Genomic DNA, 27571 nt, shown 5'->3' on the forward strand with positions numbered 1-27571 from the left:
GTGGTACAGCCCCTATTTGTCCCTCCTCAGGTGCTCCAGAACCCACTTTAGAACCTGTGGGCCCTAGATTCTTTGTGCTCCTGGGTCTGATGGCACGCATCAGCTCTTAGGACTTACTGGTTGCTGGAGCTAAACTGGATTCTCAGTGCATGGTGCCTCCAGTCAGTGGCTGAGTGAATAAATTCATATACAGTCCCTATGACTTCTAGTTCATTTTGAATAAAACAGGCTCAAACACCAACCACGTTTAAAAGGGAACAAACACTTTATCAGGGAAAAGTAAGTAGCAAAATTAGAATTTGAGGGGAAAGGGAATGGCAAGGAGAACACAGTGTTGCCAGCTCTTGTAATTTTTCCAAAAGTGACATGAATTTCAATGGGGCTTGCACAATAACACAAGAAGATCCAAGTCTCTAGTGAATTTGAGCCCTCTGTTTTGATGCCTGCTCCACTTGCCCACCTCCTGAGGCAGAATAACCAATCAGCGCTGCTGCAGACAGAGCTTTCTCCCCCTCCTACTCTCCATCGCAACCCAAAACCATTCTCACAGGAAGGGTGAGGGGAGGAGGTTGCTAAAGAGCCTGGCTGCTCAGGGCAGCTCTGCCTGCTCCTCCTCTCCTGTGAACAATGGAAGACAGGACAGTGACTCTGCTCCCACCCTGCAGCACACATCATGGAAAAGGGAAGAGCAGGTGAGGAGCCACTGGAGATGTCCCCCACAGCCTGAAACAGGGAGAGAGTGCCTCACTTCAGCCTGCAGGATCTGGGAGAGGGGGTGAAGAATCCCAGGAGAAGCAGAAGTGAGGCTTGGGGAGAGCTGATTTGGGGCATAGCTGTGGGGCAGAGCTGATGGTGGCAGAATGGGGGGGGGACTCTGAACTCAGGGGGTGGGCATTGAGGTGGTTGAGACTCTGGTAACTTCCAAAAGATTGGAAGTCCTCAGTCTATTGGTTAGAATGCTCCTTGTAGTGTAAGCCCATAGTCCAGAAATCAGAGCAGGAAAGAAAGACAAAATGGAGATGCTTCCAGAGTCTTTTATATCTTCACCCATGTGGAGGGGATGCTTTCAATCTTAGTTTGTGGAAAATTATAGGCACAAGTTGGAGTCCAGGGTCACATGAGCCAGTCACATGCTCTTGCATGCTTTGATGACTCAGGAGTAGCCATTACCCAAATTCTAGCTAAGGCATCCACAGAAAGGTTCACCGGGCGAGGACAAACTTCTTCTGTGGCCTATTGTGTTCTTTAATGGGCCATCAACTTGAATAGTTCATTCACAATCTGCTGGCCAGACTGGATGTAAATTACCTTGTGGGTGTTACCCCAGGAGCAAACACATTTGAAATGATGGAACATAGTTAATATTCATAACTTTAGATACAAAGATGAGGCATCTGTGAAGCATTTGATGTCTTTCATTGCATCAAAAATGTGCTGAACTGGAGCTGATGTCCAAATGTGCTTTAAATCATTGAGCTCTCTTTCATGCTCTGACATCCATGCCCATTTTGTGATCTTGTGGAGGAGATGTCTTAAGTGAATTGTGCGAGCTGTGTAATTAGGTATGAATTTGTGGATGTAATTCTACATGCCTCGCAGCCTTTGAATTTCCTAGTTATCTTCAGGTCTCTGCATATTCAGTATTGCTTGGATCTTTGATTCATCAGGCAGGATTTCCTTAGAAATCAGTCTCTCTCCCAAGTACATTATTTCTGTTGTTTGAAATTGACATTTGGCCTTATTCAATTTAAGGTTATTAGCTTTTGCAATTTCTAGTACTCTCCTCAGTAGTTTCTTATGTTCAATGGCAGTGCTGCTCCAAATTACCATGTCATCAAGGAATGCTTTCACACCTACTGGACTCTCTAGCATCTGGCTAACTGTATGGTGGTATAGTTCTGGAGCTGAACGTGTTCTGAAAAGCAGTCTTAAGAAGTTGTATGTGCCAAATGGTGTGTTGAAAGTGCATATCTTGAAGCTTTCAGTGTCCAGGTGGATCTGCCAAAATCCCACCAATGCATCTAATTTGCTGAAGAATCTGGTGTCTGCTTTCTTAGACAGATAGTTCGCTTTTTGTGGGCAGGTGGAAGTGTTCTCTTTTTACGTTTTTGTTCAGCCCCTTAGGGTCCACATACAGTCATAGTCCTCCTTTTTTCTCTACACTTATTAAGGAGTGAATGAAATCTGTTGAAAGAAGAAAAGGAGGACTTGTGGCACCTTAGAGACTAATCAATTTATTTGAGCATAAGCTTTCGTGAGCTACAGCTCACTTCATCGGAGCTGTAGCTCACGAAAGCTTATGCTCAAATAAATTGGTTAGTCTCTAAGGTGCCACAAGTCCTCCTTTTCTTTTTGCGAATACAGATTAACACAGCTATTACTCTGAAACCTGAAATCTGTTGGTTCTTCTATTCGCCAAATGATACAGATTCTCATAACTAGTAGGGCAGTTATGTGTAGTAGCACAAGCCCTGCAGTAGGCATTGCACATTACCTTTCTCAGTGGGTCTTCCAGCATCCTGTGTCTTCCACTCTTGGTATGATGTAGTATTTCGCTGATGAGCAGACTGTAAAGATAAAACTGCATCAAGAGTGTACAGGAAGCATGGTGTCGCTACACATCCTGGAGGACTTACTCTGTAGCACACCTGCCACCAGCTCCCTTCCCTCAAACACTGCCTGTCTGGGCTCAGTTCACATAATTGTGCTGTCCCGGCTCTTTACAGGCTACCCTGGGGTCTAAAGTCGGTTGCCTGGCTCATCACTCCTGGCTCAGACCCCCGCCAACTATTTATGTCTCAGGCACCCAGTATTGTCAACCTCAAGGATTCAAAAATCATGAGTCAGGCCTATAAACCTCACGAGACTGCCTTAAAATCATGACACTGTTTTAAAATAATAATTACAAGTTCTTTTTATTTACCTTCTCGTTTCTGAACTTTTCAGGTCCATGTGCATCACATTTTTAAGCTTTTCTCTGCAACCATGAAGGCCAGAAACTTCCTTTAAAAAAAAATGAAAGCTGAGATTCTTATGGGATCTCTTGATTCCAGCAGCTGGGGCTTTAAGAAAATCACCAATATAGTGAGACCCATGATAAAATTGTGAGAGTTGGCAATACATCTTCCACACTTGCTACCACGGGTGGTGAGTTTGGTGACATGGGATAAAAATGCTTGAGCCCTGTCTTCTACTGTGTTAATTTCTCAGGTGGTTAAAAATACTTGACCTTCTCTGATCTTGGTCTATACTACATCTTCCACTGTCGCTCATAGGTGCTAGAACCAGTAGTGCTTGGGGTGTGGCAGCACCCCGTGTTGAAGTGGGTTCTATCCTATACAGGGTTTACAGAGTGGTTCAATGGCTCTCAGCACCCCTACTACACAAATTGTTCCAGCACCCTTGCTGTCTCTTGCACCAGTGATAAATTATGAGCTGACATTTTTACCATTGGAAATACTGCCAGAATACTAAATGAATAAAGAACTGGACATTTATCAAGTGAGACATGCTTTCTCCAAAGCCCAGCACCAGTAAAGACTATCAGGTTTTATCAAGGCACAATCTGGAAGAGCACCATTTTTCATCCTGTCTCAGGGAGACCTCTTCTAAAACCTCTTCTTTTTTAGACTACCAGTTCACGTTCTCACATTTAAGCATGATTTTACCCACTCAGGTGGTGTGCTCAGATGAGTGCAGGCTGTCACAGTGCAGGGTAGCTGCACCCTTATTCTCCCTCTATGGTCCCTTGAGGGCACATGTCATAAATATAAAGGGAAGGGTAAACTCCTTTAAATCTCTCCTGGCCAGAGGAAAAACCCTTTCACCTGTAAAGGGTTAAGAAGCTAGGATAACCTCGCTGGCACCTGACCAAAATGACCAATGAGGAGACAAAATACTTCCAAAAGCTGGAGGGAGGGAGAAACAAAGTCTCTCTCTGTCTGTGTGATGCTTTTGCCGGGAACAGAACAGGAATGGAGTCTTAGAACTTAGTAAGTAATCTAGCTAGATATGCATTAGATTCTGTTTGTTTAAATGCCTGAGAAAATAAGCTGTGCTAAATTGAATGGATATTCCTGTTTTTGTGTCTTTATGTAACTTAAGGTTTTGCCTAGAGGGATTCTCTATGTTTGAATCTGGTTACCCTGTAAGGTATTTACCATCCTGGTTTTACAGAGGTGATTCTTTTACTTTTTCTTCTATTAAAATTCTTCTTTTAAGAACCTGATTGCTTTTTCATTGTTCTTAAGATCCAAAGGTTTGGGTCTGTGTTCACCTATGCAAATTGGTGAGGATTTTTATCAAGCCTTCCCCAGGAAAGGGGGTGTAGAGTTTGAGGAGGATTTTGGGGGGAAAGACGTTTCCAAGCGGGCTCTTTCCCGGTTATGTATCTGTTAGACGCTTGGTGGTGGCAGCGATAAAGTACAAGGGCAAAAGGTAAAATAGTTTGTACCTTGGGGAAGTTTTAACCTAAGCTGGTAAAAATAAGCTTAGGGGGTTTTCATGCAGGTCCCCACATCTGTACCCTAGAGTTCAGAGTGGGAAAGGAACCTTGACAGCACCCATTCTAGGCACCCAGCTCCTCAGCCATCACAGCATGATGTCTCTGTCCCTCCTGACTGTGGGTTTTCTAGGCTGCAGAGTTCCTTTTCTACACTGTGATATCCCCAGCAAGTTGGATGGTCTAAATAGGCCAGTGTTTGAACTTTGCTTTCTCTCCAAAGAATAGCTGTAATTGCCAGCAGTCATAAGTTACCACAAGGAAAAAACACTACAAGTTTTTATATGCCTGAGGAAAGCTCACCCATCAATCTTCTGAGGCCTCAGTAGGCTAAAGTCTTTCCAACACCTCTTGGACTGAAGGTCCTGTCCATTTGCTGGATCAGAATGAAAAGTCTGACTCAGTTTAAATTCAGCTATTTAACCAAAAGTCCTTTCTTAGTCCATTGGTCTCTGGAGAGTCCAGTTTGAACCAATATATATGAGCCTCTCCAAGTGGTGGTATCTCTCTGGAGGTGTTACAACCCGAGTGTGTTTGCCTAATCATGCTCCATTATTAGTTCCTGGAGAGCTGTAGTCCCCCTACCCATGGAATTACATACAATCCCTGGCCCACAATGATACCTCAACTTAATACAGTAAAATCTGCCAAAGATATTGCAGGAAATTGCCATAGCTGTGTCCCAGACATTCCTGTTTGCCTTTTTGGCTAGGTTTTCTGCCAATACTGGCAATGGGTGTAGCCACTTGTAGCACCTCTCTTATTCAGCAATAGGTTTTTAACCTGATTCATCCCAGGATTTTATGCACCCTGTCACATCATCCGTTTAAAACAGATGTGGATAATCTTCCATAGCACACTTTGCTGCCTTTAATCTTCACACCATTATTTTTCATGAAACTATCCTTTACTTTTGACAGTTTTTAGAGGTTAAGTATACTTCCTTATCTGGGATTCTGCTTGCCTTCATTATTTCTGCTAGCTGTGTTAATAATGTCCTAAACGAGAGTGCTCTGACGTTTTGGAGCAGCCAGCTCTTGTATTAACGTACCAGGCAAGGATATATAAATGCCCTGCTTTACCAGACTTCTTTTTGCTGCTGGCTGTGCAGTAGTCAGCTAAAGGGCATGACAGGAGAAAAATTTACATACAGTGCTCAATGTTGCTTTGCCGGAGACTATTCCTGCAAATGATTGCCACCCTCTCAAAGGGAGCTGTCATTGCTTATCACACATCTGGGATGAGATGTCCGTTTAGTTTTTAACAAATCTGTTCCACGTGTTTCTATTTGCTATGTAATCATCCCATGATCTATAGCTTTAATATATTTCTGTTTATTCTGGATATGGTAAACCTAGCCTTGCTTTTGCTTTGTTCAAAATATAAATTGATCTTTAGGGGTTTGCTGCCACCTGCAGTTGAAACCTCATGTTAACCCAGGTTTACATTACCAATTAAAATACTACAACCTAGTATCTGAAAATTCCAAATAAGCTATTGAGCAAGTTGATCCAAAGGCATCTTATTATGTCTCACATATTGTGTTCTCATTCTAATAGAATGAGGAGGCCAAATTGGTCGCATGACAAGAGACAATTTCTTCCATTCCTAAAATACTGCTGCACATCTAACCCAAATATGCATTAGCCAAAATTATCACCATTTGATGGCTTTTCAGTCATCTATATGAAATGAGTTGACGCTTTGAGTCCAGTTTCTAGTGGATAAGTGTCAACACAACAAAACCCACCATCCATTTGGCACCCTTGTTTGCAGTCTCAGCAGGGGTCATTTCAACAGGGTCCATGTATAGAGGGGACCTGCTATCTACAGCCCTTCCCTTCCTTCATGAAAGTGGAATCAGACATCTTACAGCATAGCTCTTCTCCCTCCCTGCATCCATAAAGGAGTCCCTATGACCACAGGAATCTGTATGGGGAAATGCATGTAATAGCACACCCTCCAAGCTCTTCAGGGAATCCACTTAAAAGCTAGTATAGCCCTTTACTGCATTATCATTTATTCATAAGCCCGCTGTGGAACCTTATTCATCTTGAGTGTGTTTGGGAGTCAGAGGCAGCCACATATGTAGTATTTCCTGGCACTGAGGCTGTGATGTCATTTTCTTCACGTCAGGATCCCTCCCATGGGTTTTCCCAGTGAAGTATACAATCTGAATGCATCCTAGTATACAACTGGGAGACATTAATATCTGTCTGTGCAAGGATGACATAGATTTTTGCAATAATCATCCTCGCATAGATAATTGTAATGAGACTACACCTACAATATTGAATAACTTCCGGGCACTTTAGTACCAGAAAGAGGTAGATAGGACACTCAAACCAGATCAACCACAATCACAGCTTAACCTTTTTTATTATTTTCAACCTATCACTATATGCGAAGGACAATACAGCAGGACAGACTTCATAGTGCACAGAATTCAAAAATCTTGGAAATAAATGTAGACTTCAGTCTTGCATTAAAATACCTTAATATGTTATGAGGTTCTATAAGGCAACCCCTTCATGGAAAAAAGATAAAACAGAGAAGAACGTAAGGGATGTGAGTACATTTAATTAAATTACAATGGTATAAAGGTCTTTTAGTGGCCAGACATTGTTGCACCTTTTCAAGTAGTTCCTGTTAATTAATGTTAATTTCTCTACCAGTGTCATGATAATGAGCTCTTTAAGACAGTCTGCACGGGAGAGAAACATCTGTTTTCATAATCTTAAAATGCCCCTTTTGAACTCTAGAAGGGGAGTTAAAACCCATTTCTCAATGTTGGCTGGGAGCATCAACTCATCTAACACAACACATTCACAAGTTAATTTGTGGATTTAAAGACTTATTAATATAACAAACTTTTTTGTGGCCCTATTTTTTCCCTGGAAGCCTTGACTGAATGTATAAAGTACTAAGGGCCTGGTCTTCAGCTGATTTACAAAAGTGGAGTACCTGGCCCCCTTTTTTAAAAATATATTTCTTACACACTTCACTCATTTAGAAATATACCAGCCACATATATGTTCCTTCTAATAACAGTTTGTTTTCTTCTTATTACTGTTTATGCTCTTTTGCCCAATTAGGAGTACCTAAAGTATCAAGTGTAATAAAAGAACAACATCACAATTACCAGCATGAAGTGTACCAATTTACTTTAGTTTAATCACTATGTAAATTGCTAGCTTGTTTTTGCAATGTTACAAAAGCAATGTCATAATTTGTGACAAATGAAAAATGTTACTTATTCAGATGTTGTAGAGATAAAACAAGAGTGATTTTATTTTATCAACTCATCTTTTTCAAAGAAGGCTTAGCAAAGCAATCTAAAAGTTTACATAATGGGAAATAGTCTTCAGTGTTCTTTAAAAGCAAAAAAGCAAAGTGTTATTGTTTATTATGTGATCCCATCACAAATGACAAGTACATTCAATAATACACAAGAATTTCTGCTACCAAGACAGCCCTTTCTGTAAAACTACACGAAAAACTTACTGTGAAATTTGAGTAGACTATTTTTAATAGTCAAGACATTCACTACAAACTATTTCCCTCAATATCCTTCTTTCAATAAATAGTGAATAGTGTATTTGAATCCTTTAATCTAACAGGCAAATGTTTCATCCCTTTGCTTGGGAAACTGGGATGTCTGGAAAACAGAGCATGAGAGCCTCTTTTTTGGTCTCACAGCTCATGTCTCCACTACAATAAAAAACCTGCAACACCGAGTCTCAGAGCCTCAGACTTGTGGGACTTGGGCTGCGGGTCTAAAAATTGCAATATAAATGTTCAAGCTCGGGCTGGAGCCTGGGCTCTGAGACCCTCCCCATTCACTGGGTCTCAAAGCCTGGATCCAGCCTGAGCCCGAACATCTACACTGCAACTTTTAGCCCTGCAGCCTGAGTCAGTTGACCTGGACCAGCCGTGGCTGTGCCACGGGTCTTATTACAGCGTAGGTGTATCCGAAGGGTTTATAGCACTCAAAGAGTACTGTGAATGGCAGGGGCCAACAGATACTGACATCTGGAATTTTGAGGCAAGTGTCAGCAACTTTATTAATTCCTTAACAGGATAACTTCTCAGGGCAACAGTGAAAAGGGGAAGGCTATCAATGCTCTCTGTCACCTGCCTTCCCCATTTTTGATAGTTAAATCCTGAGCATCACAGACTCAGGACTTAGCAGCTGCTCAAAACTTAGACCCTATCTGAACCTCCATTACTCCTAAGGACTATGGTGGCCTGCAACCCAGAACAACTTACTTCCAGGGAACCCCTCTGCACTCATAGGATACAGTGGTATCAACTCTGAAAATTCCTTAGTGAGTCATAGGAGTTTGGCTAGGGCTGGAGCCAGTCTCACGATGATGGAAATAGCTCCAGCCCTTAAGAGAATTTCAGCCCCACCTTGGGGAAATCTCCCTCTGATTGGCTGCTCCTTCCTACTTCCACTTTCCAGGGAAGAGCAGACAACAAGAGCTGCTGCAGGAAGAATGCACAGCTCTCCTCTCTCCCCTCAAGAACCCAAAGGACTTTTTATTGGGAGAGGGAGCAGCTGACACCATTCACAGAGAAGGGCAGATGATGGGAAAAGGAGGGAGCACCCCAGCAGCTCAGGGTGGCTCCACCTTTCCCTCCTATGAGCAATGGGTCATTCTGCTGTCTGCTCCTCCTCCCTCCCTGTCCATCCTTGCAACACCAGGACTGGGAAGGAGGAGAGGTATGAAGAACACCTGGAGCTGCCCCAGAGCCTGAAATGGGGAGAGGGGACCCTGTTGCAGTCCCTCAAGCCTGGGATAGGGAATGAAGAACCCGTTAATAGCAGGAGAAGGAAAGATCAGGTGGGGAGGGTGGGGATAGGCAGATTGTGGGCATTTAGGGTTGGCAGAACTGATATAGAGGCTGGGGAGGTGCATAATTAATTCCTGGAATGAGGGATGGGCGAAACACACAGTGGAATATAAGGTGGATGGAAAGCTGCCTAGATCATCGGGCTCAACGGGTAGTGATCAATGGCTCCATGTCTAGTTGACAGCCAGTATCAAGCGGAGTGCCCCAAGGGTCGGTCCTACGGCTGGTTTTGTTCAATATCTTCATTAATGATCTGGAGGATGGCGTGGATTGCACTCTCAGCAAGTTTGCAGATGACACTAAACTGGGAGGAATGGTAGATACGCTGGAGGGTAGGAATAGGATACAGAGGGACCTAAGAAATCTGATGAGGTTCAACAAGGACAAGTGCAGAGTCCTGCTCTTAGGACGGAAGAATCCCATGCACTGCTACAGGCTGGGGACTGACTGGCTAAGCAGCAGTTCTGCAGAAAAGGACCTAGGGATTACAGTGGACGAGAAGCTGGATATGAGTCAACAATTGTGCCCTTGTTGCCAAGAAGGCTAAAGGCATTTTGGGCTGTATAAGTAGGAGCATTGGCAGCAGATAGAGGGACGTGATCATTCCCCTCTATTTGGCATTGGTGAGGCCTCATCTGGAGTACTGTGTCCAGTTTTGGGCCCCACATTACAAGAAGGATGTGGAAAAATTGGAAAGAGTCCAGCGGAGGGCAACAAAAATGATTAGGGGGCTGGATCACATGACTTGTGAAGAGAGGCTGAGGGAACTGGGATTATCTAGTCTGTGGAAGAGAAGAATTAAGGGGGGATTTGACAGCTGCTTTCAACTACCTGAAAGGGGGTTCCAAAGAGGACGGATGGATCTAGACTGTTCTCAGTGGTGGAAGAGGACTGGACAAGGAGTAATGGTATCAAGTTGCAGGTGGGGATATTAGGAATCACTTTTTCACTAGGAGGGTGGTGAAACACTGGAATGGGTTACCCAGGGAGGTGGTGGAATCTCCTTCCTTAGAAGTTTTTAAGGTCAAGCTTGACAAAGCCCTGGCTGGGATGATTTAGTTGGGGATTGGTCCTGCTTGGAGCAGGGGGTTGGAGTAGATGACCTCCTGACCCCCTTCCAACCCTCATATTCTGTGATTCTATGAATTAGAATTTTGGGGTTTGGATTGAAGCTTAAAGCTTTGCACCATCAGGCAGCCAGCAAGAACCCTGGAAGAGGGCCAAAATCACTTTATTCAATAAATGTGGGAGAGTTATCCATATATACACACACACACGATGACCAGGGAGTTCAAAAATCCAAGAGACAGACCAAAACCATAATATAATCTTTTAAAAAACATCTTTTGGGGTCTGACTCATGATTTTTGAGCTTCTCAGAATGGCAATACTCAGAATGGCGTAGGCTTGCCTACAAATCTAATCCTTTCTCCCTAGAAAGGTGTGTTGAGGCCAAATTCACAGGGAAATGGCTATCCCAAACCATCTGACTTTTACAGTTTTTGGGAGAACCAATCACCAAACCAATGTTTACACCCCTAAAAATTGATGAGAGTAAAGTCAAACTCTGCTGCCAGGATCTACTACCCAAAGTTGTGATCATGTGAAATAAACAATATATCAATAAAACAAACAAAACCTGTGCAAATTGTGCCACACAAACAGACCATGTAAGTCCTTAAGTTACCTGTGCCAACAAACTGCAAAAGTCCTCAGAGTCCTTAGGATACCTATGGAAGTCTCCAACTGTAAACACAATGTCCTGTGAAACCAAAACACAACCTGCAAACCAAACAAATGGCAAATTCATTATTACATTCCACCTATAACCATCCAGACAGGTGGAGGACATCGCAGATCAGGAAGGGGCCCTCTTCTGTACTGAGTGCTAACAACAACTGCCCTGTGCCCTGGCAGCCAACCTAAGAACCTGTTACATGGGTGACGACTTAGAGGTGCTGCCTCACAAACCAGCTGTTGCAAGAGGGCATCCCAAATGGATGTGGCACTTCTCTCCAGGACCTGGAGCACAATCTCATGCTGGATGGTAAGGCCAATGTGCCTTATATCGAAGGGAAAATTAGATTTTACTATCTTTCAAAACAGGACTGTGAATTACAGAGCAGTTAGCTGAGAAGCTGCAGCAAATCACCTCTATTCTCAGATGTGCCCAGACTCTCCAAGGAGATTAAGAAAGGTCATTAATATTAAAGATTGTGAATTCCCTCAAGGATGTTTGATGTTCTGACTCACTGAAAAAAGAAATGTGTTTTATTAACAGAACGATTTGGAGCCATGATCTTTCCACAGCCCCTACAGCTGTCATGGCCTCCTGACATGAGAAGTCACATAGTGAATGGGTGAAAGGTATATCCTCATTCAGCCTCAGGGAAAGGCATCTGTTGCCATTAATCTGGATTAATCTTCAGATAAAGAATTACTCTGGTGGTTGTTTTTGTCAGGAGGCAGATAGGGCTGTCTGCAGAGATCCCTTCATCTGAGGGGCAGATGGAATCTGAAGTAGAAAAATCACTTAACAGTCCAGTCCCCTCTGTGCAGTCCACACCTCTATAAAAAGAAAAGGAGTACTTGTGGCACCTTAGAGACTAACCAATTTATTTGAGCATGAGCTTTCGTGAGCTACAGCTCACTTCATCAGATGTTTACCGTGGAAACTGCAGCAGACTTTATATACACACAGAAATCATGAAACAATACCTCCTCCCACCCCACTGTCCTGCTGGTAATAGCTTATCTAAAGTGATCAACAGGTGGGCCATTTCCAGCACAAATCCAGGTTCTCTCACCCTCCACCCCCCCACACAAATTTACTCTCCTGCTGGTGCTAGCCCATCCAAAGTGACAACTCTTTACATAATCAAGTCGGGCTATTTCCTGCATAGATCAAGGTTTTCTCACATCCCCCCCACCCCCATACACACACAAACTCACTCTCCTGCTGGTAATAGCTCATCTAAACTGACCATTCTCCAGGTTTAAATCCAAGTTAAACCAGAACATCTGGGGGGGGGGGGGTAGGAAAAAACAAGAGGAAACAGGCTACCTTGCATAATGACTTAGCCACTCCCAGTCTCTATTTAAGCCTAAATTAATAGTATCCAATTTGCAAATGAATTCCAATTCAGCAGTTTCTCGCTGGAGTCTGGATTTGAAGTTTTTTTGTTTTAAGATAGCGACCTTCATGTCTGTGATTGCGTGACCAGAGAGATTGAAGTGTTCTCCGACTGGTTTATGAATGTTATAATTCTTGACATCTGATTTGTGTCCATTTATTCTTTTACGTAGAGACTGTCCAGTTTGACCAATGTACATGGCAGAGGGGCATTGCTGGCACATGATGGCATAGATCACATTGGTGGATGTGCAGGTGAACGAGCCTCTGATAGTGTGGCTGATGTTATTAGGCCCTGTGATGGTGTCCCCTGAATAGATATGTGGGCACAATTGGCAACGGGCTTTGTTGCAAGGATAAGTTCCTGGGTTAGTGGTTCTGTTGTGTGGTATGTGGTTGTTGGTGAGTATTTGCTTCAGGTTGCGGGGCTGTCTGTAGGCAAGGACTGGCCTGTCTCCCAAGACTTGTGAGAGTGTTGGGTCATCCTTTAGGATAGGTTGTAGATCCTTAATAATGCGTTGGAGGGGTTTTAGTTGGGGGCTGAAGGTGACGGCTAGTGGCGTTCTGTTATTTTCTTTGTTAGGCCTGTCCTGTAGTAGGTAACTTCTGGGAACTCTTCTGGCTCTATCAATCTGTTTCTTTACTTCTGCAGGTGGGTATTGTAGTTGTAAGAAAGCTTGACAGAGATCTTGTAGGTGTTTGTCTCTGTCTGAGGGGTTGGAGCAAATGCGGTTGTATCGCAGAGCTTGGCTGTAGACGATGGATCGTGTGGTGTGGTCAGGGTGAAAGCTGGAGGCATGCAGGTAGGAATAGCGGTCAGTAGGTTTACGGTATAGGGTGGTGTTTATGTGGCCATTGTTTATTAGCACTGTAGTGTCCAGGAAGTGGATCTCTTGTGTGGACTGGACCAGGCTGAGGTTCGTGGTGGGATGGAAATTGTTGAAATCATGGTGGAATTCCTCAAGGGCTTCTTTTCCATGGGTCCAGATGATGAAGATGTCATCAATATAGCGCAAGTAGAGTAGGGGCTTTAGGGGACGAGAGCTGAGGAAGCGTTGTTCTAAATCAGCCATAAAAATGTTGGCATACTGTGGGGCCATGCGGGTACCCATAGCAGTGCTATGGGTACCCGCATGGCACTGCTATGGGTACCCGCATGGCCCCACAGTATGCCAACATTTTTATGGCTGATTTAGAACAACGCTTCCTCAGCTCTCGTCCCCTAAAGCCCCTACTCTACTTGCGCTATATTGATGACATCTTCATCATCTGGACCCATGGAAAAGAAGCCCTTGAGGAATTCCACCATGATTTCAACAATTTCCATCCCACCACCAACCTCAGCCTGGTCCAGTCCACACAAGAGATCCACTTCCTGGACACTACAGTGCTAATAAACAATGGCCACATAAACACCACCCTATACCGTAAACCTACTGACGGCTATTCCTACCTGCATGCCTCCAGCTTTCACCCTGACCACACCACACGATCCATCGTCTACAGCCAAGCTCTGCGATACAACCGCATTTGCTCCAACCCCTCAGACAGAGACAAACACCTACAAGATCTCTGTCAAGCTTTCTTACAACTACAATACCCACCTGCAGAAGTAAAGAAACAGATTGATAGAGCCAGAAGAGTTCCCAGAAGTTACCTACTACAGGACAGGCCTAACAAAGAAAATAACAGAACGCCACTAGCCGTCACCTTCAGCCCCCAACTAAAACCCCTCCAACGCATTATTAAGGATCTACAACCTATCCTAAAGGATGACCCAACACTCTCACAAGTCTTGGGAGACAGGCCAGTCCTTGCCTACAGACAGCCCCGCAACCTGAAGCAAATACTCACCAACAACCACATACCACACAACAGAACCACTAACCCAGGAACTTATCCTTGCAACAAAGCCCGTTGCCAATTGTGCCCACATATCTATTCAGGGGACACCATCACAGGGCCTAATAACATCAGCCACACTATCAGAGGCTCGTTCACCTGCACATCCACCAATGTGATCTATGCCATCATGTGCCAGCAATGCCCCTCTGCCATGTACATTGGTCAAACTGGACAGTCTCTACGTAAAAGAATAAATGGACACAAATCAGATGTCAAGAATTATAACATTCATAAACCAGTCGGAGAACACTTCAATCTCTCTGGTCACGCAATCACAGACATGAAGGTCGCTATCTTAAAACAAAAAAACTTCAAATCCAGACTCCAGCGAGAAACTGCTGAATTGGAATTCATTTGCAAATTGGATACTATTAATTTAGGCTTAAATAGAGACTGGGAGTGGCTAAGTCATTATGCAAGGTAGCCTGTTTCCTCTTGTTTTTTCCTACCCCCCCCCCCCCCAGATGTTCTGGTTTAACTTGGATTTAAACCTGGAGAATGGTCAGTTTAGATGAGCTATTACCAGCAGGAGAGTGAGTTTGTGTGTGTATGGGGGTGGGGGGGATGTGAGAAAACCTTGATCTATGCAGGAAATAGCCCGACTTGATTATGTAAAGAGTTGTCACTTTGGATGGGCTAGCACCAGCAGGAGAGTAAATTTGTGTGGGGGGGTGGAGGGTGAGAAAACCTGGATTTGTGCTGGAAATGGCCCACCTGTTGATCACTTTAGATAAGCTATTACCAGCAGGACAGTGGGGTGGGAGGAGGTATTGTTTCATGATTTCTGTGTGTATATAAAGTCTGCTGCAGTTTCCACGGTAAACATCTGATGAAGTGAGCTGTAGCTCACGAAAGCTCATGCTCAAATAAATTGGTTAGTCTCTAAGGTGCCACAAGTACTCCTTTTCTTTTTGCGAATACAGACTAACACGGCTGTTCCTCTGACACCTCTATAAGCGTACCAGCCTGCTAATAAGCTATTAAGGCCTGGGGTGTGTTTTCCTGAATCTAAATGAGAAAGTAAAACCAAAACATGCCTTGACTCTTTCAGCCAAAGCTGAAAATCAAATCTCTTTTGAGCATGTTACTGTAAAACCTGAAATCCTGGTAAGCTGCCTTCTTTAACGGACCCAATCATTTAGTCTGTGTTTAAGCATGGTTTCAGTAAGCAAAGAATCTGCACTTAATTCTGGGTATTTTATATGTTGAGAGTTTCTCTATGTTTGACCATACCTTTCTTTACAATATGCTCTACAACACTCATTGACTTGATTGTCGAGATGACTTTCAGGTTCCATGAAGGAATATCTCAGTTTTCTTATTTTTTAAATGTAATTTTTAGCCCTTTTCCCCTGTGAAGATAGCCTTGAAAACATACACTGGTAGAAACTGAAATAAATAAATAGTAGGGTTAAAAGGGACAGGCAGCTGACCTCCACTTCTGCAGTCACAGAATCATAAAAATGTAGGGCTGGAAGGGACATCGAGAGATTCTGTAGTCCAACTTCCTGCGCTGAGCTAGGACCAAGTATACCCAGACCATCCTTGATATGCATTTGTCCATCCTGTTCTTAAAAATTCCAATGACAGGCACTCCATAACTTCCCTTGGGAGTATATTCCAGTACATAATTATCCTTATAGTTTGAAAGTTTTTCCTAATATCTAATCTAAATGTCCCTTGCTGCAGGCCGATTGAGCCAATTACTTTTTCCTTCAGGGGAAATGGAGAACAATTGATCATTGTCCTCTTTATGACAGCCCTCAACATATTTGAAGACTAGTCTCAGATTCTCCTCCAGTATTCTTTTCTCAAGACTTAACATGCCCTTTTTAAACATTTCCTCATTGGTCAGGTTCTCTCAAACTTTTATCATTTTTGTTGCTCTCCTCTGGACTGTTCCCAATTTGTCCACATCTTTCTTAAGGTGAGGCACTCAAAGCTGGACCGAATACTCCAGCTAAGGCCTCAACAGTGCAAAGTAGAGCAGGACAATTACCTCCCATGTCTTACATATGACACTTCTGTTAATAAACCCCAGAATGATATTAGCCTTTTTTCATATAGGCATCACTCACATTGTTGATTCATAAATAGGTGATCCACTATAACCCCCCAGATCCTTTCCAGCAGTGCTACTGCCCAGCCAGTTATTCCCCATTTTGTATTTGTGCCTTTGATTTTTGCTTCTTAGGTGTCATACCTTGCACTTGTCATTATTGAATTTCATCTTGTTGATTTTAGACCAATTTTCCACTTTATCAAGGTCCTTTTAAATTTGAATCCTGTCCTACAAAGTGTTTGCAACCATGCCCAGTTTGCTGTCATCTGCAGATTTTATAAGCATACTCTCCAGTCTGTTACCCAAGCCATTAATGAAAATGTTAAATAGTACCCGGTCCAGGAAAGACCCCTGTGAACTCCCACTAGATATGTCCTCCCAGTTTGACAGCAAAAGAGTGATACATACTAAAAGTTATGCATTTACCTTTTAGTAATATTGTCTAGACCACATGTCCCTAGTTTGCTTATGAGAATGCTATGTGGTACGGTGTCCAAAAAAATCAAGAGGACCTGGATGTATCATGACTACTGGTTCCCCTCATCCATTAGGCCAATGAATCTGTCAGAGCAGGAAATTAGGTTTGTTTTACATGATTTGTTCTTGACAAATCCATTGTGTCTATTACTTATTACTCTATTAACCTCTAGGTGTTTACAAAGTGAAAGTAATAATTTGTCCCAGCATCTTTCCAGGTGTCAAAGTTAGGTTGACTTGTTTATAATTCCCCAGATCTTCTTTATTCCCCTTTTTAAAGATAAGTACATTGGCCTTTCTCCAGTCTTCAGAGACCTCACCAATCCTCCATGAGTTTTTGGAGATAATTACTAATGGTTCTGAGACTTTCAGCTAGTTCCTTAAGGAAGCTTAGTGTTAATTTTGTCAGGTCCTGCTAACTTAAATACATCTAATTTATCTAAATATTCTTTAACCTGTTCTTTCCCTATTATGGCTTGTGGTCCTTTCCATTTTGTGTTAAGCACTTTTGTCTGCTCTACACTGCCACTTTACAGCGCTGCAACTTTCTCACTCAGGGGTGTGAAAAAACACCCCCCTGAGCATTGCATGTTTCAGTGCTGTAAAGTGGCAGTGTAGACAGAGCACCACCTCTGGTAGCCATGCGCCCAGCACTGGTAGCTACTCCCCTCATGGGGGTGGTTTTTTTTACAGTGCCGGGAGAGCTCTCTCCCGGTGCTGGTGCCACGAGGACAGCCACGTTAAGGCACTGCTGCGACAGCGCTTTAACGTTGCTGGAGAAGACACACCCTTGGTCACAACTACCCTTTCTAATGAAGCCTGACGCAAAATAGACATTAAAAACCTTTGCCTGCTTGATGTCATCTCCTTCCCCACAAATCAATGGGCCTATACTTCCCTTTGTCTTTTACTTGCTCCTAATGTATTTAAAGAAACTCTTCACATTGCGTTTCACGTCCCTGGCTAGGTTTAACTCATTTTGTACCCTAGTCTTTCTGATTTTGTCCCTCCATGCTTGTGCTATTTATCTTTAGCTATTTACCCAGGTTTCCACTATTTGTGGGATTCCTTTTTGATTTTCAGGTCATTAAAGGACTCCTGATAGAGTCATATTGGCCACTTTCTATTCCTCCCATCTGTCCCTTCACATCATGATATTTTGCAGTTGTTTCTTTAATGTTCTTTCCTTGAGAAACAGCTGTCCTGGACATCTTTTTCCTCTAGATTTTCTTCTTATGGGACCTAACCTACCAGTTCTCTGAGTTTGTCAGGTGCCAGCGAGGTCATCCTAGCTTCTTAACCCTTTACAGGGGAGAGGATTTTTCCTCTGGCCAGGAGGGATTTTAAAGGTGTTTACCCTTCCCTTTATATTTATGACACGCCCCCCAAATCTCAGCTAGGGTGAAACGCTGGCTGGGATTTCTTCCTGGAGCTTCAGGGAAAACAGAGTTAATAAGACACATGCATCTCTAAATATACTACCAAGTACATAAAGACTAACAATATTTTCCACATCTCAAGGACAATTTTAACCAGTTGATTTTGGGAAACTTTCACGGGAGAGTGCATCAGCCACTTTGTTAGAAGCTCCTGAGATGTGTTGGATGTCGAAATCAAAATCTTGGAGAGCTAAACTCCACTGAATAAGTTTTTTGTTATTTCCCGTGGCGGTATGAAGCCACTGTAGCACAGCATGGTCGGTTTGCAGGTGGAAACGCCGTCCACAAACATATGGGCATAGCTTTTCCAGAGCGTAGGCAATGGCATAACATTCTTTTTCACTGACTGACCAGTTGCTTTCCCTCTCAGACAGTTTTTTGCTGAGAAACACTACAGGGTGGAATTCTTGATCCGGTCCTTCCTGCATTAAAACTGCTCCCACACCACGCTCGGACGCATCTGTGGTTACTCGGAACGGTTTGTCAAAGTCTGGGGCCTTTAGTACAGGGTCAGACATGAGTGTCGCTTTAAGCTGGTTAAAGGCCTCCTGACACTCTTCGGACCACTGAACAGCATTTGGTTGTTTCTTTTTGGTTAGGTCTGTCAGTGGGGCAGCAATTTGGCTGTATTGTGGTACAAATTGCCTGTAATAACTGGTCACGCCTAAGAAGGATTGAACCTGTTTCTTTGACCTTGGGACAGGCCACTTTTGGATAGCATCCACTTTGGCCTGTAGAGGGTTGATAGTTCCTTGACCCACCTGGTGTCCAAGGTAAGTCACTCTGATTAGGCCTATTTGACACTTCTTAGCCTTAACAGTTAGTCCTGCCTCCCTTATGCGCTCGAAGACTTTGTAGATGATCCAGGTGTTCTGCCCAGGAATCTGAAAATATGGCCACATCGTCAAGGTAGGTGACTGCATAGTCTTCTAATCCCGCTAGGAGACCATCTACAAGTCTTTGGAAGGTGGTGGGTGCATTTTGCAGCCCAAAAGGGAGTACATTAAATTCATACAGCCCGACATGTGTCGTGACCTTTCCTTGGCAGATTCATCTAGCGGTACCTTCCAGTACCCCTTGGTTAAGTCCAAGGTAGAGATTAACTGGGCCCGTCCCAGTTTCTCTAGTGGTTCATCTGTGCGTGGCATGGGATAGTTGTCTGGGCGAGTTACAGCATTTAGCTTACGGTAGTCCACGCAAAAACGTATCTCCCCATCTGGTTTGGGAACTAGAACCACTGGAGATGCCCATGCACTTCCAAAGGGGCGGATTACACCCATCTGTAACATATCCTGGATCTCCCATTCTATAGCAGTTTTAGCTTGAGGAGACACCCGGTAAGGTTGGACTTTAATTGGGTGAGCATTACCTGCGTCAATGGAGTGGTATGCCCGTTCAGTTAGTCCTGGGGTGGCTGAGAACGTCGGCGCGTAGCTAGTGCACAGCTCCTTGATCTGCTGTCGCTGCATATGCCCAAGGGTCATGGAGAGGTTCACCTCTTGTACACCACCAGCACTTTTCCCTTCGTAGTAGACACCTTCAGGCCACTCAGCATCGTCTCCTCCCTGGGCTGTAAACTGACAAACCTTTAATTCTCTGGAATAAAAGGGCTTTAGAGAATTAATGTGGTACACCTTAGGCTTTCGGTTGGAGGTGGGGAATGCTATAAGATCATTAACAGCTCCCAGGCGCTCCTGGACCGGGAATGGCCCTTCCCATGATGCTTCCATTTTATGGGCCTGGAGCGCCTTTAAGACCATGACCTGGTCTCCTACTTTGAAGGAACGCTCTCTGGCATGTTTATCATAGCAGGCTTTTTGCTTTTTTTGAGCATCCTTTAGGTTTTCTTTAGTAAAGGCTAAAGAGGTTCGGAGGGTGTTTTGTAGGTTGGTTACCAAGTCCAGAACGTTAGTTCCTGGAGAAGGTGAAAATCCCTCCCATTGCTGCTTCACCAACTGTAATGGCTGCTTAACCTCGCGGCCATATACAAGTTCAAATGGTGAAAACCCTAAACTGAGATGTGGTACAGCTCTGTAGGCAAAGAGCAACTGCTGCAACACTAGGTCCCAATCATTGGAGTGCTCATTTACTAATTTATGTATCATGGCCCCCAAAGTTCCATTAAACTTCTCCACCATGCCATTTGTTTGATGGTGGTAAGGAGTGGCAACCAAGTGATTTACCCCATGAGCTTCCCAAAGGTTTTCCATAGTTCCTGCCAGGAAATTAGTCCCTGCATCTGTGAGGATGTTGGAGGGCCAACCTACCCTAGCAAAAATGTCTGCTAGTGTCTGGCACACACTTTTAGCCCTGGTGTTGCTTAGAGGTACTGCTTCCAGCCATCGGGTGGCAAAATCCATGAAAGTCAGTATGTACTGCTTCCCTCTGGGTGTCTTTTTCGGAGAAGGACCCAGAATATCCACGGCTACTCACTGAAATGGAACTTCAATGATGGGGAGTGGCTGGAGAGGGGCTTTGACCTGGTCTTGGGGTTTTCCCACTCTTTGGCATACTTCACAAGACCGGACATAGGTAGAAACATCCTTGCCCATTCCCTCCCAGTGGAATGACCCCCCCAAACGGTCTTTGGTCCTGTTCACCCCAGCATGGCCACTAGGGTGATCGTGGGCTAAGCTCAAGAGCTTGGCCTGGTATTTAGTTGGAACTACCAACTGTCTCTGAGGATGCCAGTCTTCCTGGTGTCCACCAGAAAGAGTTTCCTTGTATAAAAGTCCTCTTTCCACAACAAACCTAGATTGATTAGAAGAGCTGAGAGGCGGTGGATTGCTCCATGCTGCCGCCCAAGCTCTCTGGAGGCTTTCATCTGCTTCCTGTTCGGTCTCGAACTGTTCCCTTGATGCTGGAGACATCAGTTCCTCATTGGATTGTGGACCTATGCTTGGTCCCTCTGGAAGTGATGTAGGGGATGGGGCTGTTTCCATTGACTGTGAACTGCTCTCTGCTGGGGCACTATGTTGGGGTTCAGGCTCCAGCTGAGCCTCTTGTGTAGGGTTATGGGCTGCTGTTGGTTCAGGTTCGGTGGGGCCCTCTGGTGTTGTGGTTGCAAGTACTGGATTCAGTGCTGGCAATGGGTCTGGTGCTGGTTGTTCCGCCAGTTCCAATTCTGGGACTGGTTCCATCCAGGTCTCTGGGACTCGATCCACTACTGCTGTTGCAGACATTGGTCTGGGGTCCGGGTCCATCACCTCTGACCGGGTCCTGGTAGAAGTTTCCGGAACAGAGCTAGGCCTCACGGCTTGTTTATCCTGGCTGCAGGTGACCATTCCCACCCTCTTGGCTAGCTTCACATGATTGGCCAAGTCTTCCCCCAACAGCATGGGGATGGGATAATCATCATAGACTGCAAAAGTCCACGTTCCTGACCAGCCCTTCTACTAGACAGGCAACTTGGTTGTCAGCAAATTGAAAGAGTTGGACTTGAAGGGTTGAACTGTCACTTGGATCTCTGGGTTGATTAAATTGGGGTCCACTAAGGAAGCATGGATAGCTGACACTTGTGCTCTGGTGTCCCTCCACACGGTGACCTTCTTTTCACCCACACTCACATTTTCCCTCCGCTCCAAGGGTATCTGGGAGGTATCTGGGCTTGAGGACCTCTGGGGTGATTCCAGTGTGATGAACTGTAATCTGTTGGGGTTCTTGGGGCAGTTGGCCTTTACATGCCCCGGCTCGTTACATTTAAAACATCGTCCAGCTGACGGGTCACTGGGGTGAGGTGGGTTGCTGGAGAACGGTGTGGTGGGACGATAAGGTGGCTGGAGGGTTCCTTGGGGGGTAGGTGGGGCCTTGGGTGGCCCCCGGTAATAGGGTGTGGTCTGGGGTTGTCCCTTCTGATGTCTGCTCCAACTGCGACCAATTTTTTTTTCTCTCTGCCACCTCCACCCATTTGACTCCAATCTCCCCCGCCTCAATTACAGTTTTGGGCTTCCCATCTAGGATGTATCTTTCTATTTCCTCAGGAACACCCTCTAAGAACTGTTCCATTTGCATTAGGAAGGGCAAATCTGTTGGAGATTTAACACTTGCTCCTGATATCCAGGCATCCCAATATTTCACAATGTGGTAGGCATGTCGGGTAAATGACACGTCTGGTTTCCACCTTAGGGCTCTGAACCGCCGATGAGACTGCTCGGGTGTTATCCCCATTCTGACTCTCGCCTTGGATTTAAACAGTTCATACGGCCTCAGCTCTACCATGTATTGGTCTGTAGAGATGCTGTACCCAAGGCAGGCCCTTTTGAAGTTTTCTAAGGCGGCCTCGGTATCATCACCTGCCTTGTAGGTGGGGAACTTTCTGGGATGGGAAGTGGTACCTGGAAAAGGATTGCTAGGATTTGTTGGTATATTCTGCTGAGCCCTTGCCTTCTCCATCTCCAGTTCATGCTTCCTCTTTTTCCTTCTCCTCCAGTTCTTTGGCCCTTGCCTCCAGTTCTTTTTCCTTTGCCTCCATAGCTCTCCTGTGAGCAGCCGCTTGGTGTTGTTCTGCCTCTTTCGCTGCCTCCCTTTCTTTGTCCTTTGCCTCCATTTCTCTCCTGTGAGCAGCTTCTAGGGCTTTTTTGGCTTCTTTCACTGCCTCCAGTTTGGCTAACTCCAATTTGTGTAGTGCCTTGGTGTCTGTCGTCTTTACCTCTCTGTTTTTAACTAACTTTACACTTGAGGGTTAGAAATAAAACAAACAAAGCTTGGCTTGTAAATTTTGCTGTGCTGTAATAGGATACCTATATTTTTCTGATAGTGATTGTCATCCTACAGAAAAATAAAAAAAAAAAAAAACCCACGAAAACCCCCAACAACAATAAAAAAAATTCAAACCCCTCTCCCCCCCCAAACCCTAACACCTTTGTCTCCAGGCAAATAGGCAGAAAACTCCTCTAGTTACTTTTAGGTAAAAAAAAAACTTCAGGTCTGTGAAGACTTGTGAATTTCTCTGCAGGAGGTTAACTACTCTGCCTTTAGGTAGAGATAACTGCAATTCACAAAAGATAATTCCCTTTTGTCTCTGCTCTGGCCCAAAATCAAAGCAAAAAAAAACTTCCAGCTGTTTCCAGTTGGAGACCTGCTTTCTAGCAGCCCAAAGGATTTAAAAAAAAATCCTTTTAAAATCTGTTTTTCTGGTTCAAAAAAAAATCTCAAATTGATCTCAAAATGATTTCAAGTTAATCCCACTGCTCTGCCACCATGTCAAGGTTCCTTCCCCACTCTGAACTCCAGGGTACAGATGTGGGGACCTGCATGAAAACCTCCTAAGCTTACTTTTACCAGCTTAGGTTAAAACTTCCCCAACGTACAAGTTATTTTACCCTTGCCCTTGGACTTCCACTGCCATCACCAAACGTTTATCGGGGTTTATTTTTATTAGGAAAGCATTGTTTGGAAACAACTTCCCCCCCCCAAAATCCTCCCAACCCTTGCACCCCACTTCCTGGGGAAGGTTTGATAAAAATCCTCACCAATTTGCATAGGGGACCACAGACCCAAACCCTTGGATCTTAAGAACAATGAAAAAAAGCATTCGGTTCTTGAAAAGAAGAATTAATAGAAATAACAGTAAAAAAGAAGTAACAATAAAAAGGATCACCTCTTTAAAATCAGGATGGTAAATACCTTACAGGGTAATTAGATTCAAAACATAGAGAATCCCTCTAGGCAAAACCTTAAGTTACAAAAAGGCACAGAGACAGGAATATCCATTCTATTCAGCACAGCTTAATTTCTCTGCCATTTAAAGAAATCATAGTCTAACGCATATCTAGCTAGATTACTTACTAAATTCTAAGACTCCATTCCTGTTCTGTCTCCGGCAAAAGCATCACACAGACAGACCCTTTTGTTTTTCCCTCCCCCCAGCTCTTGAAAGTATCTTGTCTCCTCATTAGTCACTTTGGTCAGATGCCAGCAAGGTCATCCTAGCTTCTTAACCCTTTACAGGTGAGAAGATTTTTCCTCTGGCCAGGAGGGATTTTAAAGGGGTTTACCCTTCCCTTTATATTTATGACAGAGCCCTACTAATCTCCTCCCACTGCTGATCTGCTCAAGGTCATACCTGGCAGTATCATTAGTGACCATGAAGATGATCAGAATAGGGTAAGGTCAGCATAGAGTAGGGGGAATGACCCTCAGCAGTGTTTCCATAATGTCTTGGATGTGGGGTCAAATCAGGCAGCACATCTCTCAGGACACTGTGTCAGGTTGGTGGATGGATGTCTCCATCCCCCTTAGAAGGGAACTCCTGATCCCCACCACCCTATGCCTCCACCTACTGGGTATGGTGCCCAATGGCTTCCCATCCTTGGGTGAAAGTGGCTTCTCTTCCTCAGCCATTGCGGTCTGCTCCTCTTCTCATGTTGCCAGTACTGCATACCGGTTCTTGACTGTGATGGATGGGGGACCTGGGTGGGGGCGGAGTACTGTCTACTGCCTGAGGTAGCCAGCCCCTAGTCTTCTCCCCATAGCGCAGCCAGTTTTCCTTCCTCCTCTGATGCTTCTGTACTCTTCTCTAGTTGGCTAGCATCCCCCATCCCAGATGTCTCCATGTGCATCCTGTCTATGGTGTCCTCATGCTCCAAGTTGCTACAGTGACAAGCAGGGCAGGTGCAACCCCTAGGCGAACTAGGTGCCCACCTAGGGTGCCAAGATTTAGGGGCTCCAAAAAACGGTGCCCCCCAATTTTTTTACACCATTGCTTAGGGGCAGGTACCTGTCAGTCTCCAGCATTCGGGCCACTCCAGGGCCAGCAACCTCTTCACCTCGGAGCCTCCCCCGCTTACCCGGGGGTCACTTCTCCTCTCAGGCTCCCCGGCCGCTGCCGCCACGGCCACCTGGGAAGACGCGGGTGGGGGGCGCCACTGCGGAGGAGAGGCAAGGGATCGGGCTCAGCTGGGGCCCCACACCTGCCAGCTGAGAGCAGCAGGAACTGGGCGCTGCCTGGGGGAAGCGGGGTGGCCCAAGCCCAGAGTGGCGGCATCCTCCGCAGCAGCAGGAGCAGATGGGGAGCATAGGCACCCTGGGCTCGTGCTACCCGGCTCTCCCCCATGCGGTGCCTGGCTCCTGCTGCTCTTGGCCGGCAGGTGTGGGGTCCCAGCCGAGCCTGGCCCCTTGTGTCTCCTCCACAGTGGCCCCCCCCTCCCATGTCCTCCCAGGCGGCAGTGGCCGGGGAACCTGAGAGGAGGTATGGCCCCTGGACAAGCAGGGGAGACGAAGAGGCTGCTGACCCTGGTGCGGCCCGAGCCTTGGAGACTGACAGGTATCTGCTCCTGCCCCATCCTGGCACCGCCTGCCCCCCAGCCCAGTGAGTGTTACCTGCCCCACCAGCCTCAGTGCCCTGCCCCATACTGTCAGCCACCCCAAGCTCACTGTGACAGCAGCACACCTTGGCAAAGGGCCCCCTGATCTTCAGAAACAGCTGTCATCACAGGCCTGACAAACTCACTGCACCCCACCTGTGTCTTACAGGGCACTTACCCATGAAGAGGAACGTGGAAGGGATCTACACAAGGCTGGTAACTTGTCAAAAGTGAGAATCTTTGTGAGATATGTGCATGGGTAATATTGAAGGAATAATGTATTTACCTTAAAAGTCTGCTTTACAGACTTGGAGTAGAAATTAGTCACCAGGGGATAATGGCCCTCTGGGGCAAGGGGGATTTAGCACCCTGCCTAACCTGGCTGGTGATGCAATGCAAGTCTCAGTTGTTTAGCTTTGCACAATAGTAAGACTTTGAATGGGACACCATCAGAGGCAATGGCAAACAACTGAAACGCCTTAAAGTTAAAAAAGAAACATTAGAACAGCCGTTACCCATTCTGACAGACTGTTTATAATGCTAAGTTTACTAGTTTTCAGAGATTGTTGGGGGGGATAGAAGAGGAGGGGGCGCAAGGTGGAAGTTTCATCTAGACCGCAAAATATCCTTGCGCTGGCCCTGGTGACAAGCCACCTCCTGCTGCAACGCTCTTACCTGCTCCTTGAAGGACTCCAACAACAGACATCTCTCACATCAGGTGGATCCCTCTGCCTGGCTTTCTTGGATCCAGTCTTTAAGTCTTGACATGCAGGCTACATTCCCAGCTTAAAAAAGCTTTAAAATTCCTAACTTGCAAGAAATGCTATAGTAATTGTCCAAAACATACTAGCTTACAATAGTGTTGCTGGAATGTTTGTGGCCATTGTTGTAATGCTTTTTAAAATAAAATAAAAGTGTATATAGGCTCTTTTCTCACTAGCACTGGGACCATCTTTCAGCGAAGCAAACACAGAATAAGCATATGTATCAAATGCTAACATGACATTGAAATTTGAAGTGTCATCTGACTAGAGCAGTGTAATACATGATTTTGGTAGGGGAAGTGGTAATGTGTTTAAAAGGATGAAATTATTATTCTTTTCAGAATACATTTTAAATGTCACAGTTCAGCACAGCTGAAAAGACTGAATTAATTAGTCTGTCACATGAGAGAGCTATCCCCCTTTCTGTGTGGGAATGAAGTGTTTTGAAAGAGCACTAGAGACATCCCTCATCATACTTGACCTTTCCAGAAATCTGGCAGAGAGATTGATGGGTAAGTGACTGCAACCAGCTGACACTATGCAGATAGGGCCTGCTGCAAGAATGAGGGAATGACCAAGTGGCTACAGAAGACCATGTTTTCATAACCTTTGTTTTATGACAAGACTAATGCATCATTAGTTAAGGCAGAAGCTTGTCTTCCGCCATTTTGCCTGTCTCTTCATTTTGACTGCCCTAAACTTCATCAAAATTCAACCAGTCCTTCTGGAATTTCACAGATATAATCTTATGACAGTTTTGTTTTTTTTTTGCAGGGGGTGGGAGGGCAAGTTGAGACAATCAGGCATGGTATTTGGAAATAGGACGATTAAAAATGAATGAGATGAGCTCATTTCTTGAATATTTGCCTAAATATTTTGGCTCATTAACTTTTAAACAACCTCATCTAGAAACTCCAAATGTATTCTCATCCATTAATCTTGGTAAGAATGAATGCCTTTAGCTAGATTTAGAGTACCTGTTGGTAGAATTATTGCATTATTAAAATATTTTCCATGTTGCTGCTGCAGAGTTCATAAGCTCCTGGCATTGATGGGGAAGCAGCATACAGGAAACTAAATGGGGGTGGCTCTAAATTCTAATCTGGGGGAAATAGGAGGGGGCATAGTT

General features: G+C 44.8%; 1 long non-coding RNA gene across 1 annotated transcript; it reads left to right on the plus strand.

The window, feature by feature from the left end:
- The first annotated feature begins 561 nt into the window (after positions 1-561).
- Positions 562-26515, plus strand: LOC140908225 (uncharacterized). The gene is made up of 3 exons (XR_012157807.1): positions 562-692; positions 25848-25908; positions 26232-26515. It is a non-coding gene; the product is annotated as an uncharacterized lncRNA (long non-coding RNA).
- Positions 26516-27571: the final 1056 nt, after the last annotated feature.

This window comes from Lepidochelys kempii, chromosome 3 (genome assembly GCF_965140265.1).
Source record: "Lepidochelys kempii isolate rLepKem1 chromosome 3, rLepKem1.hap2, whole genome shotgun sequence".
Lineage (NCBI taxonomy): Eukaryota > Metazoa > Chordata > Testudines > Cheloniidae > Lepidochelys > Lepidochelys kempii.